Here is a 21,812-nt window from a genome sequence, read left to right as displayed (position 1 = left end):
CGTTTTCTGTAACATTTTATCTGCTGCATATTCTTGGTGGTTGTTCAGTCACTCAGTCATGTCTGACTCTTTGCATCTCTACTGGACTGCAGCCCATCAGGCTCCTCTGTCCATGGGATTTCCCAGGCAAGAATGCTGGAGTGGGTTGCCATTTCCTTCTCCACATATTCTTGGTACCTTGTACTTAACTCAGAGTCTGAGCTGCAGTCTTTGCAACTCCTCTTGCTCTTATTCTTATCAAGTCACAAAGTATACCAATAGCACTTTTTTTTTTTTAAGTAGTAACGAATCATTCCAGAAATATTCTAGAAATGCTAGGGTATTTCTAATATCTCAAAGGGCATTGCAAAATCTTAAATATGATTTGCATTCTTTTCAAAATTAAAAAATCAGGTATTTGTATGGGAAAATTATTAATAATCCAAGAATACCCTATTATGTCTTTCAAAGGGAAGGCAGAGTGGTGCCCTCTAAAGATAGCCCAAGGATCAGAACAATTCAGGTTAGAATTGTGCTAAACCTATGAGAGCCATGTGGCTTGGTTACTGTATAGCCCAGACTAGGAAGCATGCATGGGTGCTAAGTTGCTTTGGTTATGTCCGACTTTTTGCGACCTATGGACTGTAGCCCGCCAGGCTCCTCTGTCCATGAGGATTCTTCAAGCAAGAATACTAGAGTGGATTGCCATGCTCTTCTCCAGGGGATCTTCCCAACCCAGAGATTGAACCCACATCTCTTATGTCCCCTGCATTGCAGGTGGGTTCTTTACCACTAGCGCCACCTGGCACACTCCCAAGCAGCTGCATTAAAGTTTTTTAATGTCTCAAAGAATAAACTTGTAAGCATGAAGGTTAATGGAGTGGGAAATGGTAACCCACTCCAGTGTTCCTGCCTGGAAAATTGAGGAGCCTGGCAGGCTTCAATCCATGGCCCCAAAAGAGTCAGACACAACTGAGCAACTGAGCAATGAAGGTTAAGCAAAGTCTTCTTCCTCTTGCCACTTTGGGGTCAATGCCACACATCAGCCTGGAAACCCAGAATCCCGTGGGTCCAAAGAGTTCCTCACGATTTGGATGCTTACAGCTTTTCAGTGGTAAGCCTACAGATCAAGAAAGCAAGTTGCAGCAAAAAGTGAAAAGGCTTCAAGCTTCAAAGGGAATTCTGAGTAATGGGATCTTGTGTCGGAGGTGCTCTAGAAATCTGGCCAAATTCAATAGCTAAATATTTGACATCAAGTTCGATAAATTGGAAACTGTGAATTGACTTGAATAGTGACTATTCTCTTCAGCCCCATCCACACTCATGGGATTCTACTGGAATTTAGATACAGAGAATATTGAAATAAAAATCCAGAAAAGAAAATAAATACATAACATGAAATGATCCATGCTAATTGAGGTTTATGTCGGTGTTGGGTAAGAATTCTGACTTCCCGAAGGTTATCCAAACCAAATTCTAGACCCTTGGAGAGTGTTCTCCTATATTTATTGCTCTGTAATTTTACCTGCCATTTCCTAGTGTTCTTTGTGCTTAGGAAATATTTTGTGTATGTCTCTTTTTTGCAGCATAGCTGCTGGTTTCAGTGAAAAATGGATGGTGAGGTATTTATTCACACACAGAGTTTTCCTTTCCTTTTTGCATTCTTTAAAAATAAAACCTTATAGCTTCATCCCCCTAGGTAGTGATAGAAGTCAGGCAGAAATTATTTAAAGGAAAAAAATGAGATTAATATTTTAGTTTGAATGTCAAAAGCAGAGGGAACTTGGGCAGTGTAAAAGGGTCATGAATTCACAGGCAATATTATCTTGTAGTGTTTTTTCTTTATATATAACTGCAAAAAAAGATTTAAAATCTACTGTTTAATTTGAAATAAATATGTAACTAAAACTAAGTTGTTTTTTGAAAGTTAAAAATTATCCATTAGCTCTTTTCACTTTCTTTGTCTTTTATTCATTTCACCACTTTCTTGAAATCTCATTCCATAAGCATGTTTTATTAATGCTCTATTAATAAGCATTCACTTAAAACATGACTGATTAAAAAGTAGACCTAATTTTAAGTAAGTGTTCTGAAAATGTTTCATTTATTGAATTCATTGAGGTTTAAGTTCTCATTTGTATTGCTAGAGGGTAAATTACAGATACTTATGCTTGTTTTATCATTGTAATGAAACCAGTACTCATATTTGCAATACTAATTAAAATTCGGCTCTGACCCACATAAATTCAGCTTCTCCCCCAAACAGATTATTTTCAAATCTTTATACAAAGATTACAATATATGTGTGTGATAATGAAAATATCTATCTTTAGTGTAACATGATCAAGGTTAAGAGAAAGTAAAAATTAGGTTCAGACTTTTTAATACTGCAGGGTACATTTTTAGTACCCTACAGAGAGAATTAGTCACACGACTCCCATTAACTTTAATGGAACTTGTATGGGCAAATTGTATGCTGAAATTCTTAGGAAGTGAGACGTCAGTAGAGTTTACTAGTTTCATTTTTCCTTTTCGGAACTTCAGTTTTGACTACCTTTACTTTGTAATGGTCTAGAGGGAAGACATGTCAATAAAAATGATTAACATAAATGTTTTCCAAGTTTTATAAGACCATATTTTCTCTGCATTAAGCCAGAAGTTAGAAATCTGCAAACAATGCTTCAATAGCATTTGAGTTTCAATTAGCAAGTAAATTTATCTAAATAAAGAACATAGCTTTCAGACAGGAATATAATAGTATTCTTTGAACATGAATACTGTAGGATTATTTATCCACTAGCACTTATTAATTTTTCACATTCATTTCACATTTTCACATTACAATAGCAAAATCAAAAATTTTAAAGTAATTTCAGTTTAATAAATGTGAAATTAAGTATCTTTGTATTACTACATGTAAGTTTATATTTGAAATGAAATGTATTTGGAATTTTATATATTATTCTTATTAAATTATTTAACACACTTAGGTACTGATGAAAAAGAAACACATGGACAATTAAAAAGCATCCTCATGAAAAGCAAAAGGAACCTAAATGTTCTTTACAAGCAATATCTTTACACGATTATGGATTCAATCTCCTGACAATGTGGTGAAGTTATGATCAGCTAGCAAACCCACTCAAAAGACTTTAGTATAATATTAAATTTATATTTGCCATACAAAATAAAAGAGACAAATTAAGATTTCTTAATGTCCACTTATTCAAGATGTTCATAGCACTATAAAATCTGGAAACAACTAGATATCTCTCAACTCTCTCTTTCCTCCTCAAATAGATCTGTATTTAGAATTTTCTAGAAATTCACCATTTAAAGCATTAACTTTAAAAAGTTTTTAAGAGAACCCTCACTGTAAGCTGTAAGAATCTTTTTTTTTGTTTTTTTTTTAACCCTATTTGGGTATCTAAATGACAAAAAAATGGATTTATCAGACCAAAATAACCTTGTTTAATCAGGAATAAAAAGCAGACATTAATGAAAGCACAGATAACTAACACATAAATAATTTAATCTTGGATTAAAGTTTCAGAATAAAAAAAAAAGATCTGTCAAATGCAATCTGTTACATAAGTGAAGTTTCCTGTAAAAATATTACTTGGTTTTCATACAAACCCTTGAACATGCATGCCATCAGTGACCATTAGTGGCACAAGAAACATTAGCCATCCAGTCTACTTCATCATTTTAAAGGTAAAGAAATTGATCCTGCAAGAGGTAAATGATCATCATAAGGCCTCTCAACTACTTTGTTGCATGGAAAATTAGAATCCAAATATCGATTCCTCATGCATTTATTGAGCAAGTTTTTACTGAGTACCTACCATGGTCTTACACAGTTGTAGGAAATGGATTCAAGTGATGAAAAGAACATACAAGATCCTAGCCATCATGGGTCCAATATTCTAAAGAGGGAGATAAAACAAAGAAGGAAATAAAGAAAAAAGACAATTTCAGATTGTGGATCATATGCAAAAAGACTTGGCATGACTTTTACCAACTGAGAATGCAGCTATTTGCTAGGATTTCTCTTCTCAACTCCTTTGATATCTCCTTTTCTCTTGTTATAGTTAAAACAAACAAAGGGAATTCCCTGGCAGTCCAGTAGTCAGGACTATGCACTTTCACTGCAGAGGGCGAGAGTTCAGTCCTTGGTCCAGTCCAGTTTCTGCTTGGGGAACTAGGATCTCACAGGCTGTGCTATATGGCCAAAAGAAAAAAAAAGTAAAGAGCGATTTATCAGTAGCTCTGCCTTTTAACCATCCCTCATTAGTCAATTCTCTCAAAAGGCATCCACATATCCATAAAACACATCAATATTTGCCTTGCTTCGTTCCATTCATATAATGTGAAGTTCATGAGATAGCAAAGATGTTCACTTTCACTGGAGTTTTTAAGTATCTGAATTGCAGTTTTTGGTCTTTTGAGTTTATCCCTTTGTCATAGGAGAAGTTCAAAGACTGAAAACCCAAGGCCAGGTGGTAAAAATACTTTCAGAAAATGTGTGTAGTTAAGGATTCTCTTGCAGATCAAAATAGCTATCCCTTCATGGTTATTTCTCACTCCATGTGATTTTTCTGTGTAGAGAACAAAAGAGAGTTTGAAAGATGAGGTGGGGTATGAATCTGGCTGCTTGTAATTCTAATAAATTACACTGACTGTCTTGTCTTCAATGTCAGATGGTAGAACTGTTTCCCCTAACTAGCAAAAGGAATGCTCAGTGCTTTTGCCTTTCACTTTTTCTTAATGCATAATTTATGTACGGCCCATTTATTAATAACCATGAAGTGTTGTACCTAGAAACCTGCTCACAAAAGAACAGAATATATGGAATCAAAATGAACATTTCATAAGGCAGGTAGTATTTTTATACTAAAAAAAATCTTGCCCTAGTTAATTCTTTCTGAGGTTGGATAAAATCCAACAGATATTACTCAATTATTAATATAGTCATACTTAACATATTAAACAAGAATTTTAACTATTTTCTGATAAATCTCAAGGGAAATAAAATACTTTTATCATGACATTTCCTACCAGGGCTTCCTGGTGGCTCAGTGGTAAAGAATCCACCTGCCAATGCAGGAGACACAGGTTCGATCCCTGGGTCAGGAAGATCCTCTTGGAGAAGGAAATAGCAACCCACTCCAATTTCCTCCAGACTGAGAAACTCATGGACAGAGGAGCTTGGTGGGCTACAGTCCATGGGGTTGCAAAGAGTTGGACAGGACTTAGCAACTAAATAACAGCAAAATTCTACCTAGAAGAGAAAATATTTCAATAAAGGACCATTTCTGTGCATTCCTTCAAGGCAGACAAACTTTATTATTCACCTGGCATTTATTTTCCTCGCCTAACATGAATGATACATCATGTCGTAATTATAATAAAATCTATAACAGCTAATATTTATGAAGTATAATAATTAATATTTATGAGGTGACAATATCATAAGCTAGGTAGTATTATCATTTCATGTTACCAATGAGGAGAGATTAAATATTTTGCCCAATGTCACTCAGTGGATGAGAGGAAGAACTGGGGTTGAACTCAAGCATCTAAATCTTAAACTTATTTTCTTAATAATTTTACTACTTCCCATGACCTGTTTAGAGTAGACATTCAAAAATGCATTAAAATTAAGTTGAAATCTCAATAGATTTGGCCTTTTTGATATAAGCCATTAAGAAAAGTAAAGTGTCTAAATAAATATCTAGTTCATTGAATAATGCTACGTATGCCAAATATTCTAGACCTTGTAGAAGTTTAGAACTGAAAAGGATTTTATCGATCATTCCAGTCAAAGCCCTTCCATTTTTATGTGTGAATTCAATCCCTTATGGGTCCAGAGGGGTATAACAGGTTCAGATCAGATCAGATCAGTCGCTCAGTCATGTCCGACTCTTTGCGACCCCATGAATCGCAGCACGCCAGGCCTCCCTGTCCATCACCAACTCCCGGGTTTCACTGAGACTCACGTCCATCAAGTCAGTGATGCCATCCAGCCATCTCATCCTCTGTCTTCCCCTTCTCCTCCTGCCCCCAATCCCTCCCAGCATGAGAGTCTTTTCCAATGAGTCAACTCTTCGCATGAGGTGGCCAAAGTACTGGAGTTTCAGCTTTAGCATCATGGCATACAAAGGCCAAATTTCCTAATTTACAGGCAAGAATATTTGAAATGGGCTTTCCAGGTGGCACTAGTGGGAAAAAATCTGCCTGTCGATGAAGGAAGTGCAAGAGGTTCAATCTCTGGGTTGGGAAGATCCCTGGAGTAGGTAATGGCAACCTGTTCCAGTATTCTTGCCTGGAAAATTCCATAGACAGAAGAGTCTGGTGGGCTATCATTCATGGGCCTGCAAAGAGTTGGCCACAACTGACCAGAAACACAATATATGAACTACACCTTACTGTTTTTATTTTTGTTCATGTATTTATTTGCAAATTAATTGCTCATACCTAGATTATTAGCTTTACATAGTAAAGCTATGTATGGTAGACAGACTCAAAGCGTCTGGTATTGGAGTGGGCTGCCATGCCCTCTTCCATGAAATCTTCCTGACCCAAGGATTGAACCTGTGTCTCTTACATTGGCAGGCATGTTCTTTACCACTGGTACCACCTGGGAAGCCCCCTATTACCTCTACCTCTTATGTCCTCGCCTTGTCGGACTCCTTTTCCTTGAGTATGCATGAGATGTGTGACTTGCTATTAATCAATAGAATATAACAAAGGTGAATAAATATGCATAATTGCATGTATGTGATTATGCTTGTAAGATCACAGCTCCTATTTTGCAGGAGTCTCCCTTGGTCTTTCTGGCTTTGATGAAACAAGTAGTCATGTTGGAAGGCTCATGTGGTAAGAAATTGACAGTGGCTTCTAGGAATTGAGAGAAGCTTGCAACCAATAACCTGCAAGGACATCCAACTGACAGCCAGTAGGAAAATGAGGCCCTCGGTCCTACGACCACAGGAAATGAATTATGGCAGTGACCAAAACTAAGTGAATTTGCAAATGGATCCTTCCCTGGTTGAATATTTAGATGAGAACTCCATCTTGAATAAAGCCTTGTTTTTAGAGAACACAACTAATCTGTGTTTAGACTCCTGATGCACAGAAATTTTCAGGTAACAAATATCTATTGTTTTAAGCCACTACTTTAAGGCAATTTCTTACACAACAATAAAAATTAACATACATAGTCACCCTTTTAATGACAAGTCCCTGACACTAAATTTAGAAATTTAAGTAAGGTTTAGTTACTTTTTATGTAATAGGAGGACTCCAATATATCTGTTAAATGAAAGAATGATAAAATATCTTTAGTATAACATCAACAAGGAAGAAGTGACACATGATTATGTATTAATATGATTGCAACTTTAAAAAAAAGTTTATTGCCTGACAATTCCACTTATTCTTTTATTTGTGTGTATATGGAGATAGTGTTGCAGTCAAAAATAGCTTTGGTTGGAATTTCAAGTTTAGAAAAGAAGTTATTTCTCTAGAAATTTTCTTTTTGCATGTGATTTTAATTTTTTTGTATTTTTAAATTTGTGGATAATTGCTTTAAAATGTTGTGGTGGTTTCTGCATTACAATAATATGAATCAGTCATAATTATATATATCCCCTCCCTCTCTTCTCACATCTCACCCCTCTAGGTCATCACAGAGAACCAGGCTGGCCTCCCTGTGTTATTTAGCAACTTCCCACTAGTTATCTATTTTACACATGATAGTCTATATATGTCAATGCCACTTTCTCAGTTAGTCCTACCCTCTCCTTCCCTAATGTTAGTTCTCTACCTATGTGGTATGTATGATGCTGTTATAGTTCTTCTTGTTACTTCAGTATCAATGCTGTAAAGATTTCATCTGTTGGCTTTTTAACAATCATTTCTGTGTTTAAGTTCATTAAAAGAACTGCTTTTGACTATGCTTTCCTTTTTAAAAACTCTAAATCACACTTGAATGCATGTACTTTATCTCAGTTATTCAGGCATTCTATAATGCCTAGTAATAAGTTTTCAAACACCAACCAGCTATGAAAAACACATATGTAGATTTGAGTGTTTATAAAAATGCTAGCTTATTTTTTAAAACTATTTATTTTTTAATTGAAGGATAATTGCTTTACAGAATTTTGTTGCTTTCTGTCAAACATCAAGAAGAATCAGCCATTTAATGTGACTATCTGTAAAACAAAGATAAAATGGCACCATTTCCACAGTTATTATTTGACCATAATGTTACTAGGATTATAGCAAATGAAGTTAAATACAGTGGCTATTAAAACAATCCTGAACTTAGAAAGCCTTCGTTTTGTACACTTAAATGTTTTAGGTTATTTTGCTTTCAAACATATAACATGGCTAATAAAAATGAAAAAGAATCTCACCTATATTAAGTAAATTTAAAATCACCCAGTTTGCATCATTTTGTAGATAAAGATATTGAAGTTCAGAGAGAGACCAAAAGTGATGAGTGACAGAACAGCACTGGAAATTTCTTCTCCTAAAACGAATGAGAACGTGTGTGTGTGTGTGTGTGCGCGCGCGTGCACACTCAGTCACTAAGTCATGTCTGACTCGTTGCAATCCCATGGACTGTAGCCCACCAGGCTCCTCTGTCCATGGGACTTTTTAGGCAAGACTTACTGTAGTGGGTCGCCGTGAGCAGGGACCTCTAATTTCTTATATACTTATCAAAATTAGTAACTAAAACAGTCACAAAAGTAGAATATACCAGTTATGTGTTCCTGTCTTCTCTTAGAGTACAAGGACCTAAATATAGAAACCTTAACTTCTACATATAGATTTATGCTTTCAGATGCATTCTGAGTACCGGGAAATGCTAATACTAGAGACTCTTAAGCAACAATTTCCCAAAAGAAAAGAAGTGTCTTAAGAAATCATGGTTGTGGAGCAATAGGAATATCATGTCAACATAATGGATAATTTTGAAAAGAGACAGACTTTATTATTCACTGATAAATAGTGGGATTCACTGTATTTGCTGAATCTGAATCATTGCTTTCTGTGCTTTTTAAAGGAGCTATCTAATTATCATTCATTGTTCTAAACACATACAATGAAAGCCAGAATATGAAGCACAACGAAATTTGAAAAAAATTAGAAATTGAAAAATAAAAACTGATTACAGATTATTGATAATGCACGAAATACACTCAGAATTACTTATGAATATGATAAATTATGTATCAATTTAGCAATTCATAATATCTCTAAAAGTTACATGTTCTGTGTTAGATGAACTATGATAACTTAAAATAATTTTAGAAAGTCCGTAATAACCAAACACTGTCAAACTTTTATGTTTCCTCACATTTAAAACTGTAAACCTGTACATTTTGGGGGATTTTTTAACCTATTTCAAAATGCAATATTTTGTTTTTCTCATTCTACTTAGAGGCAAAAGACCAAAATTAGATAGAAAAAAATATGATTTTTCAACTTTTGGAATACAAAAGCAATTAGGAAAACTGAAAATATTTCACTCTTACAAACAGTACTTGAAAAGAAGACCTCTTGAACCAATCTGTTTCGGAGGTAAACACTGGGGCATAAGTTAAAATAGAAAAGTTTTTTAATTGAACAACTTATGGGGTCTTAGCAACTTTTCTTTGTTGGAGTGTGTGAACTTTGGAACTCTTTTAGAAGCACATGGTTTTCATATTCAGTATGCCTGCATGCATATATATGTATAGATAATTGCTATGCCTTGTACCAAGGATATGAGCTGTGTAAAATTACTGTAGGAAGTTGTAAATGATGTATGAAATGAGAAATCTTTGCCCACTGGCAGTACATAGATAGAACAGAGATAGTGACGCACTATCTCTTCTCTGTCATTTGTCATAGTATTCATCTTATAAAAGGCAGAACCTATCAGTAAACTTGAGTGTCAAACATGCATGCTAAACAATATATTGTATTTTTCCTTCTTCAGGTCTTACCTCTTTCTTGAAAACCAGTTTACAAAAACCTCTGAGCCCAAAGAAAATGTAAGGAACTTCTATGTTAATGATTTCAATTATCCATCTAAAGCATTACATGCAGAAATTCTAAATCTCACTCTGTGGTTTACCTTTTTTAACTTTATACACAATGATGTTGAGTTTTCAGACTTGCCATCCAAAGTAAACCTTTCTGTAAGGACATATAAAGAGGCTATATCTACATTATCTAACATGTAACCATTTAGCATTTCAGAGAGCAGTACTGATATTTTAATCTTGCCTCCCAATGCTTGAAAGACAAGATTTCACCCTTCCGTTGACTAGAAGAAGCGAATGGAAGCAGCATCTTTCTATGAAATCAGTTTCATATAAAGTTCTTGTGGCTGACTTCATCTCACTGACGAATCCCCAAATCAAATATTTGACCAAACAATTGTGACAATTAAACTTATACAGATTCAATGCCATCTTGTCAAAAAATATGCTTGTACCAGAAAAATTGAAATTTACTTTAAAAAGACCATTATAAGTTGTCACTTTTAGATTACAGAATTTAAATCTAGAAATTAAAATAAACAGCAAAGGATCCAAGGCTCCATCTATATATGAATTTAAAACCAACATGATCAAGTAAGTTCAAAAAAACACATGAAAGTATAAGCTAAACTAGCTTTCTTTTCTTCAAGGAGTTAACAGCTTACTAATGTAAAGCTCAAAGGATGAGAGGTGTTTTTCCATGACACCTGAATTTTATTTTTTATGAACACAGGAACACAGGAAGAAATTTAAATATTCATGCAATTGCCTCTTCCTCAAATGTTACTGTGTTCCCTCATGTACCATTTATGGTTTCATTTAAAACAAACAAAGAATATGCTTAGGCATTCGACTTTTTTACAGTATGTTATTTGATAATTCTTTCTGAAAATTGTAAAACAAATATTTCCTTACCAAGAGTTCATCTCTTCTTGGAATCACAACTGATTTTTCTTTTGCTTGATGGAGTTAGAAGTAAAATATCTGATTTTATTTCCCATCAGCCGACCTCATAGATGAATGTATTTCATTTTGCATATGAGTCACATAAAAATGATGTTATCATTTTTTGCTGTGAATAAAGTCAAAGAGCATAAGACAAAACAGTATCTACATTTGGTTTATTTTTTGAAGTAGAATGTAAATATTGTCTTATTACAACAAATACATAAAGAGTAGAAATTAAATATAAATCCTCAGTCTCAAAAAAACCTGTCAAATGTTGATCCATTATTTAGATTATATTTAGAACCCATGCATTTCCACCACCACCTTTAAGGTTAATGTACTTATTGTACTAACGTTTCTTTTGTGCTCTCTTTCTCTTCCTTTCATTGCAATTGCCCCATTTTGGTTGGTGGGACAATTGTCACTCAGTTGCTACTACCTATTCAGCTCCTTGCCCAAGATTCAGTTCTTGTTACTTTCAACTGTTGTTTAGTCGATAAATCATATCCAACTCTTTTGTGACTCCATGGACCACAGCCCGCTGGGCTCCTCTGTCCATGCCATCTTGCAGGCAAAGATACTGGAGTGGGTTGCCATTTCCTTCTCCAAGGGATCTTCCTGACCCAGGGATTGAACCCTCATCTCCTGCACTGGCGGGTGGATTCATGACCGCTGAGCCACCAGGGAAGCCCTGTTACACTCATTAGCTTATGACAGATCTCAGTTTCTCTAGTCTCCTTCTTTCCTCTGTTCAAGTATGGATAAACATTGAAACTGTGGAGCCAGCATATTAACAACTGACTGCTGTCCAATTCCTCGCCTGTGACATTTCCATTTTACATGGTTTAGGTGATCAAAAACATAAAATCTGGGAACATTCCGAGAGTACCACCTGGATGGACAATTAAGGAAACACTTGTTCACATCCATACGTCAGATCACTATCCCCACCATCCACACAGAGATGCTGTCAAGTAGCATCAGCAACCACTTATTTTGTTTCTCAGGAAAAATAAACCATCCCCACTCCACCCACACCCAACTGACAGCACAACAGTGGGATTAATTTAAATGAGTAAAATAGGAAAAAGTCTGAAGGCAAGAAAAACAGGGCCTCTTCTAATATTGATCAGTTCCTCCGGGTTAAAGCAATCAGTAAAATCAGTCCAGTATAATCCTATTTACTCGCTCAGTTGTGTCCAACTCTTTGCAACCCCATGGATTGTAGCCTACCAAGCTCCTCTGTGCATGGGATTTTCCAGGCAATAGTACTGGAGTGGATTGCCATTTCCTTCTCCAGGGGATCTTCCTGACCCAGGGATCAAACCCAGGTCTCCCACATTGTAGATAGATGCTTTACCATCTGAGCCACCAGGGAAGTCTATTTACTCTTAGGTAGGGGTAAGTATTCCAAACTAACTGTAGGAGTTGTACCATTGGATTGTATGTTTCTGTGTTGTAATTTCTCTTCGTGTGTATACAATAATGTTGAAATCTGCACAGAACTTCATACAACTTACAACACAACCATGTGGATCTCCTATTAGGAAATACTCATATGAGCTTCAATTGACTCAATCCACTTGAAACATTTAAACCCACATGGTGAGGATGAGACTTGAGGATAAGTCAATAATTTGATGGCTCAGATGATAAAGTATCTGCCTGCAATGCAGGAGATCCAGTTTCGATCCCTGGGTGGGGAAGATCCCCTGGAGAAAGAAATGGCTACCCACTCCAGTATTCTTGCCTGGAGAATTCCATGGACAGAGAAGCCTGGAGGGCTGCAGTCTACGGGGTTGCAATGAGTCAGACAAAACTGAGCGACTAACACGTCCACTTTCAAAAATTTCATCACCAATAAATATCTCAGTAAAAATTATGCAGGTTACCTTTTGTTAATCAGAAGGACAGAAACTGTCTCTCAGGTCCTTTCCTTGGTTCAAAGTATATTTCTGTTCTCCCACTGCCTACCTCCCATTTTTTTCTGGTAGTTGTACTTCTTGCTAATCATTTTTCCTGATAACTCTCTAGAAAGCTTTACTGAGTTAATCTCTAAATTTGACACCAGAGTTAGTTTGCATCAAAAGAGCTACATTTGTTAAAGGTAGAAAGACCACTTAATTTAACCAGTGATACTATAAGCATGAAGTTGCTGCTTATTTACTCAAGCCAGACATCCTTCACAGCTAGCCTTCTTCTGTGGGTAGAACTCTTTTTCCACATTCCAGTAACTCCTGGCTCCCCTTGCTCTTTTTGGGCTAAGTAACAGCTCCCTGCTTCTCAGTTTCTGTTAGTCCTGTTCATTTGTAAATAAATTCTTCAGTCAGTCTCATCAATTGTCTCATTGAATGTGCTATCTTATTTTCCAATAGATCAAATCTCCAACTGTGTGCCAGAATTCCGTCTTTTCTATATACTGTTTTGTTGAACCTATGTTGATAACATAATCCATATTTTATACATAAAGAAACAAAGACTCAGAATGTTTAATAAACTTTCCATGCACTCAACTAATACATAAGATAGCCAAAAATTAAATCATAGTCTCTTACTCAAAGTCTAGTATTCTTTCCCCTGCTATTCAGCTTTCTTCTCCTCCATCCTTAATGGCGTGCCCTTGATAACATCCACCGGGAGTTATCCACTGAGGGCCTTCAGCCCATTGTAATGTATTGAAACTGTATCCAGCTAAGTTCATAAGCATATAGAAACAACCTGTGTGTGTCTGACTAATAGTCATTTTGGCCAAGAATAGCTACTGAGCATTAGTAAAGGGTCAAATTTTTCACTATTACTATCAACCCTGAATCTAAGGACTGCCTCCTTATGGGTCTTTGCAAGGATTAAAATTAGAATTCTTTTACCTCTCCTTGACAACACATTAAATAAAAAAAGGATGGCACATGGATAGACAGACAACACAAGATAAGAGAGCAGACTATTAACAGATCGGGGGCGGGGGGCGATGGTTAAGAGACAACTGATTGAGATCTAGGTGTTGACCATGGAGAGAACATCCAGTTCATTCACAGCTCAGTGAATCGGTCAGTTGGCAATGCCAGCAGGTGGAATCTAAATAAGGGAATGCAGATTCTAAGGTTTCATGGCGCTGTAGGGATCATCTGGGAAGTGGTCTATGCACAACAAAACTGCAAGTTCTTAGGGATATGGGGGAAAAAATAGTACTAGTAAAAATTAGGTGACAATCCAGAACAATCCGTACTCTTTAGATTTGTTTGGGAGAGTAATTAAAATGGCTCAGGTGATGAAGAATCTGTCTGCAAGGCAGGAGACCTGGATTCCATCTCTGGGTCGGGAAGACCCCTGGAGAAGGGAATGGCAACCCACTCCAGTATTCTTGCCTGGAGAATTCCATGGACAGAGGAGCCTGGTGGGCTACAGTCCATGGGCTCGAAAGAGTAGGACATGACTGAGCAACTAGCACTTTCACTTTATTCATATAATATATGCAACTTGGTGCAAAGTATAAGGGTGGCATATGAAAGATAAGGGGAAAGATGCTAGTAACTATGGATCTGATAAGATGGTCTCAAAAGGTAGGTTGGAGCTAAGATATAGGCCAGTGAATAGCAGAGATCTTAACTGGAAGTAAAAAAAAACCCTGGAAATCAGGCATGAACTAGTATCATGGCTCAAATATAAGCACCTATCGGAGAAGGCAATGGCACCCCACTCCAGTACTCTTGCCTGGAAAATCCCATGGACGGAGGAGCCTGGAGGGCTGCAGTCCATGGGGTCACTAAGAGTCGGACACGACTGAGCAACTTCACTTTCACTTTTCACTTTCATGCATCGGAGAAGGAAATGGCAACCTACTCCAGTGTTCTTGCCTGGAGAATCCCAGGGACGGGAGCCTGGTGGGCTGCCATCTATGGGGTCGCACAGAGTCGGACACGACTGAAGTGACTTAGCAGCAGCAACAGCAGCCTACAAACACTTGTGTTCCTACAAAATTGCAACAGAAAATGATACGTGCTAACAACCCTTCCCAGACCTCTCTCTACAGGCACTCTGGTTTCCTCTGATAGTCAAACTTCTAAACTTATGATTCAAATTAGACTTGTTTTTTCCACAATTGACCTGTGATCCAGATTTATTGTTCCTTTTTTATAAAAACCCTTATTCTGAAATTTCAGGTGTTAGAAAATCTATGTCATAATTGTTCATGAGATAAGGACTTTGATGTTTAATGCTTTCTCCTGGAGATGTTTGTTAATCTAAGTAATCTTTAATTGGTTAAGTATTTTAATGTTTTCAGGAAGTACTCCCATGAGTTGTGGAATATTCATTGGTAACCATTAACAACACAAAGAAGATAAGTTTTGTTCTGTTTGTAGAGGACAATTGCTTCTTACAAACTTTTAAGGAAAAAGGAAAAGATAACAGAAGTTTGAAGATTGTGCTTCCATTCACGCTTCTGTAGGAATTATTAGTCTCTCATGTAAGAGGGAGTCAGAAAATTCAATTGAGTTCAGATAAGCTATTGTTCATAATTATTTATTTAATTTTCTAAATTAATTTGTACATTTAATAGAATTCTCAATCCTAAATAACCTCAAATAGATCTTTTTCTTAGAACATGACAGAAATTGATAGCAAGATTAATTTAGAAAAGAGGCAAGAATATTTTAAGATGTATGAAGAAGGGAGTAAGTATATACAAACATATAAACTATTACAATTCATCAAGATTAAAGCAAGGTTTAAAATATTTTTTTAAATGTTAAAAAGATTAAATCAAGGCTAATTAAAATATAATTCCATTTGAGATAGGTGTACAAACTTCTATACAATATACAAACTAAAAAAATTAAATAATACTAATATACATTTTCATATACATATTCTATATATTTATATGTATGTGAATATAAATATATACATATATAATTATAGGAAGTTTCATTAAGTATGTAAATAAGGGTGTTGGGATCATTTATTAGCATTCAGAAAAAAAGGTAGGCCAATACAACAAACAATATTCTATAAATGCTAACTTAAAATGTTCAGTTAAAAACTATAGGAAATTAGTCAAGCAATTACAAAACTATCAAACATAATTTAATATTTATAAAATTCTGGAGGGCCAAAATTTTTTAATGTGATATTATAAATAAAATCACAATGGACTATATTAACAAATTTGACCATTTAAAACTGCTGCTGCTACTGCTGCTGCTAAGTCGCTTCAGTCGTGTCTGACTCGGTGCGACCCCATAGACGGCAGTCAACCAGGCTCCCCTGTCCCTGGGATTCTCCAGGCAAGAACACTGGAGTGGGTTGCCATTTCCTTCTCCGATGCATGAAAGTGAAAAGTGAAAGTGACGTCGCTCAGTCGTGTCCAACTCTTAGCGACCCCATGGACTGCAGCCTACCAGGCTCCTCCGTCCATGGGATTTTCCAGGCAAGAGTACTGGAGTGGGGTGCCATTGCATTCTGAAGAGTAACAGTTTAAAAATTTTTTAAATGCAGAGAACAGGGAATATTTATAGCAAGTGTTAATATAATATAAAACATTCTTATAAAGGGAAAAAATAAGAAATATAGACAAAGGATATTTTTTGTAATTCAGACAAAAGTAAATACCTTTTAGAAATTAAAAATTAAAGAAAAATAATCATGATATATTCTAACCAAAGAAATTCAAACTAAAATAGCAGTGAGATATTTTTACTTATTAAAGCAGGGGATTTTTTAAAAGCTTATTTTGGCTTAATGTTAGTATTATTCATATTCTTGGTACCTTTTTAAGTTGATAAAAATCAACCAGAAAAAACAGATATACCTTTCAAAACTTTAAATTATTTACTTTTTATTGAAAATCAGATCACTTGAAACTTTAAGCATATGGGTGTTCTCTGATTTTAAAAAAATGTACAGTCTTTAGAGAAAAACTTTAAAAAAGCAAAGAATAAAAAGAAAAAGCATTAGTAATTACCTATAACCCCATATACAAAATTAACCATAATAATTGTTTGATAAAATTTCCTTGATAGTTTCATACATATACAAAGTTGAGCTCTTAATATATCTATGTGTACATGTAATTCAGTTTTTGCTTTGCTTTTTCATTTTAGAATTATTAAAGACTGTTGGCAAGAATCATTTTAGTATAGTATAATCCTCTATTGTACTTCCATGAAAAAGGGTAAGTGGAGTGAGTTTGCCATTTCCTTCTCCAGGGGATCTTCCCAACCCAGGGATTGAACCCAGGTCTCCCTCATTGCAGGCAGATGCTTTACCATCTGAGCTACCAGGGAAGCCCAAAGTGAAAGTCACTTACTTGAGTCCTGCTGCTGCTAAGTCGCTTCAGTCGTGTCCGACTCTGTGCAACCCCATAGATGGCAGCCCACCAGGCTCCCCCATCCCTGGGATTCTCCAGGCAAGAACACTGGAGTGGGTTGCGATTTCCTTCTCCAATGCATGAAAGTGCAAAGTGAAAGTGAAGTCGCTCAGTCATGTCCGACTCTTAGTGACCCCATGGCCTGCGGTCCACCAGGCTCCTCCGTCCATGGGATTTCCCAGGCAAGAGTGCTGGAGTGGGATGCCATTGCCTTCTCCTACTTTTTGCAAATTCTCTAGGCCAGGATACTGGAGTGAGTAGCCTTTCTCTTCTCCAGGGGATCTTTCCAACCCAGGTATCAAACCCAGGTCTCCTGTATTGCAGGCAGATTCTTTACCAGCTGAGCCATAAGGGAAGCCTAAGAATACTGGAGTGGGTAGCTGATCCCTTCTCCAGGGGATCTTCCCAACCCAGGAATCAAACCAGAGTCTCCTGCATTGCAGGCAGATTCTTTACCAACTGAGCTAGCAGGGGAGCCCTAATACTTCCATGCCATGTACCTCCAAGCCACGTCTTATTTCCTTATGTCTGTATTATAGGACATTGAGGCAATCTTCAGGTTTCAAAACAATAATACTGTCTATAACAGCAAAAGTTCAGAATCCATCTAAAACTTTAATAATATGAAGAGTTAGAATGCATCTAGCCATAAAATTAATAACAATTCTACAATAGGATGGAAATATTCTTCTGATACAATGTCTATTTATCTACTTGCAATGCTGAATTTAGCCCTGCTAAGAACCTTTGCCTGCTACATTACATTGTTCTAGAATTAAATGTTCATCTCACTCCTATTTAATAGGTAGAGATTCCAGTCTTGTTCATGCTCTGTATCTCTAGTTCTACAGTGCCTCTTCTTCAAACACATTGTGAGGACCCAAGATATATTAGTTATATGATTGAGTAAATTGCTAATGAAAAGACTAAATAAAGTAACAAAGCTTTGCTCACATTCTTTATCTCTCTATATTCCTTTCTCTTATTGGCATTTAGGCATTCTTTAATCTTGGGCTTCTTGGTTTGTGTATATGTATGTGCTCAGTCTTTCAGTAATGTTTGACTCTTTGAGACCTTATGGACTGTAGGCCACCAGGCTCCTCTGTCCATGGGATTCTCCAGGCAAGAATACTGGAGTGGGTTGCCATTTCCTGCTCCAGGGGATCTTCTTGATCCAGGGATCAAACCCACATCTCTGGCATCTCCTGCATTGCAGGCAGATTCTCTTAATCTTGGGCTTTTTGGTTAAGAACAAATGATTTGCAAAAGATTTGGAAAATATACTATCTTCATTCTATCATGAGGTTACATTTACAGAGCAACCATCTGAGGTGAGGAAGTCAGCCTTATAGAGGTATTACTATTTGGTTCCCACTTGTCCTGGCTTACAGAATATAAGAGTTAAGCTCAAGAATGAGATTTCCATCTGATGATACCTGTGATAACAGATGGCATTCAGACAAGCTTTTAACGTTGATACCAAATTAGAATGGAAAATTTGTACTTCCTTGGTGGCTCAGATGGTAAAAAATCCTCCCACATTGTGAGAGACCTGGGTTCAATCCCTGGGTTGGGAAGATCCCCTGGGGGAGGCCATGGCAACCCACTCCAGTATACTTGACTGGAGAAGCTCCATGGACAGAGGTGCCTGGTAGGTCCACGGGGTTGCAAAGAGTCAGACACGACTGAGTGACTAAGCACAGCACAGCACAGAATGGAAAATAATGCCTAATATCTTTCTTGGAAAGAGAAAATTTACCAAATACAGCTTCTAGACTCTGAAAATTCGACTTAATTCCAGCAATCTAATACAAGAAACGTTTTTGTCTCTAGCAGTTAGAAAAATCCTAAATCATCTAATTCATTTCATCTATGAATGAAATATGGTTGAACATTTAGGAATGCTCCATCTCTGTCCTTTTGTCTGTTTTGTCTAAGTGTCCAGCAAGATGGCTATACTGCACTTCGTGAAGCTATACTTCTGCTGCCCAAATCGTTCTAAACATCCTGGTTTATTTGGACTGTGCATACAGTCCGACAAAGCATCTCCACTTTGCTTGTAGCTGTCAACAGAAAGGGCGCCTTTCGGTCACACACGAGGGCACAAGTCACCCAAGTCAAAGGACAGGGAGAGATGGGATATTTGTTATTCCTGTCAGTGATAAAAGGATAGAGCTTTACCATTCTTTCTCAAAAAAAAAAAAAAAAAAAATATATATATATATATATGTATGGCACTGCCTAGAAGACTTTGAAAAAAAGCAGAAAACTTAAAAATGAAGGAACTTGGAAAACTTATCATAAATATCACTACTTCTGCTGAAGAAATTTTGCTATTTATAACACCTTCACAGTTTACATAATTGTGTTACACAAGCCTTGTCTGACCGTTTATGCATGCATGTAATTTCCCTTCAGGGAAATAGATTCTTCACTTAAGGGTGAGAGAAGAAAACACTATTTCTTTTCCTACAAACAAGGCAATGAAAGATGAAATAAAACAAGGATTTTTAAAAATTTTGTTTTCTCAGTTCATGAACACATAGGCACACACATACATGTATACATACACAATAGTGACAGATATACAGCTTCAGAACATTGTAAAAAACACGGCATTCTTGGTAGCCCACAATATACATCACATTCTAACTTTTTGCTCTTAAATTAGTCTCATGGAATTAATATTTAACTGAATGGTCTTACATCATAATTTTGGTCATTAAATATACCATAGAGCTACAAGATTTTTAAATATACAATATCTCATTCACCATTGTAACCACATCCCTGTTCAAAAATCTGAATCAGATGCCAACTATGAAAGAAAAATGTAGTTAATTTAAAATATGGTTTATAGGTTATTTCTACCACATATAAAACCAAATTTTTCAAGTTTCATGTTTTGAAGTCAACAAGTTTACAGAATCATAATATTCTGAATTACATCTCTGTTTTTAAAGATTTTCCTCTTGATTTGGAGTCTGCTTTGATTCTTAAGAGAATCCTCGGAAGAAAACAGTTTTTGATTTGAAAGATCACTCCTTACTATAACATACTAAAAATAGAACTTTTCAAATAGAAAACCTATAAAAACTTAAAGCCATCAAAAAGTCCTACAAATGAATAGCGACACATAAAGTTTACTGAGTATTTACACAAGGCCAGACTCTGCGCTATTCCACAGAATATTTAAAAGCCATTTCTTAAGGGATCCCTCCCTGTTATTATAATACCCACTTTATAGAAAAGGCAAACTTGGTCTGAAGAGATTGATAACTGGTCTAGGATCACAACACCATATTAACTAGAGCTAGAGTTCTAACTCTTTTCACTGACTCCAATGTTTCCACTCTAATGTACTTTATTCTATTGTTTGCTGAATAATAATTGTGTACCTCTGACATTTTCTGTTTCCATCATTAGAGGTGCTAGAACACTGTATTTGCTTAGATCCCCATTTTCATGGCAGCCTATGGGGGGAAAAACAAAGTAATCTTTAACAAATCTGAATAACTAATGTTGAGATCAGTCCTTTTAAATCAAATTTTGATCAAAGCAAATATGCATTTTCTTGTTTAACACTTACTGAGCACCTACTATTGGCAAAGCATTCTCTATACATATAAACCCTATAATTTTTAAGGAAGTAAACTATTCACATTACTTCAGCAGGGTATACACCTGTAATAGGTATCGCCGATTTTCACATCATCTGCAACTCTTATGAGTAAAGAAAAGTAATTTTTAACGAATGTCTTTTTGAACAAAACCGAATGCAGCAGAACTAATAAAAGCAATCACTGATGACAACATAGAAAGTTAAGCACAAAATCCTCTCTATCTAAGGAGTAAAAACTAATAAATTCTCCCACTGAACCATAGATTTATACTTGATCTTATATAATAGTATGTAAATGCAACAACCACAATCAGAGAATACAGTTGTGGAAAGCAGAGCACCATCCATATGATAATGTCGCCGAAACATGTAATTCAAACCAGATCCTTTTACATGGAACACTTGGATTTTACTAAATTTGTACATCTTTTACAAACCCATCAGTAAATTCAGACCACTGAGCACGGCTGGGATCTGTACACCGTATCACTGGAGAAGCCTCAGAGATTAAAGCTGCCACATTGAACAGTCTGCTATCTATCCTGGGATGTGTATCTAACTCTGATGTGTTTACCCTGCTTCAGAACAAAATAGTCAGACAAAGCCAGCAGACTTTAGCAAAGGATGCTTTCTCCTTGTTTCTTAGTGAGGAGAAAGAAAAGAAGGAAGAACTGTTTCTCCTCCATTGATACAGACTATATTCTTACTCAGTTTGATTTAAACAAAAAAAGACCAGGTTTTACTAAGGGACTTCTAGAGAAGCAGCACAACAGGGTTCCAGGGGGACACTGAATCTCATCTCTAGTACTCCTGTGCTCTATCAACTTGGCCAAGTGACTTCACCCCTCTGCTTCAATTT

This window comes from Bubalus bubalis, chromosome 15 (genome assembly GCF_019923935.1).
Source record: "Bubalus bubalis isolate 160015118507 breed Murrah chromosome 15, NDDB_SH_1, whole genome shotgun sequence".
In the NCBI taxonomy this organism is placed as follows: domain Eukaryota; kingdom Metazoa; phylum Chordata; class Mammalia; order Artiodactyla; family Bovidae; genus Bubalus; species Bubalus bubalis.
Note: the sequence above shows the minus strand (reverse complement) of the source record.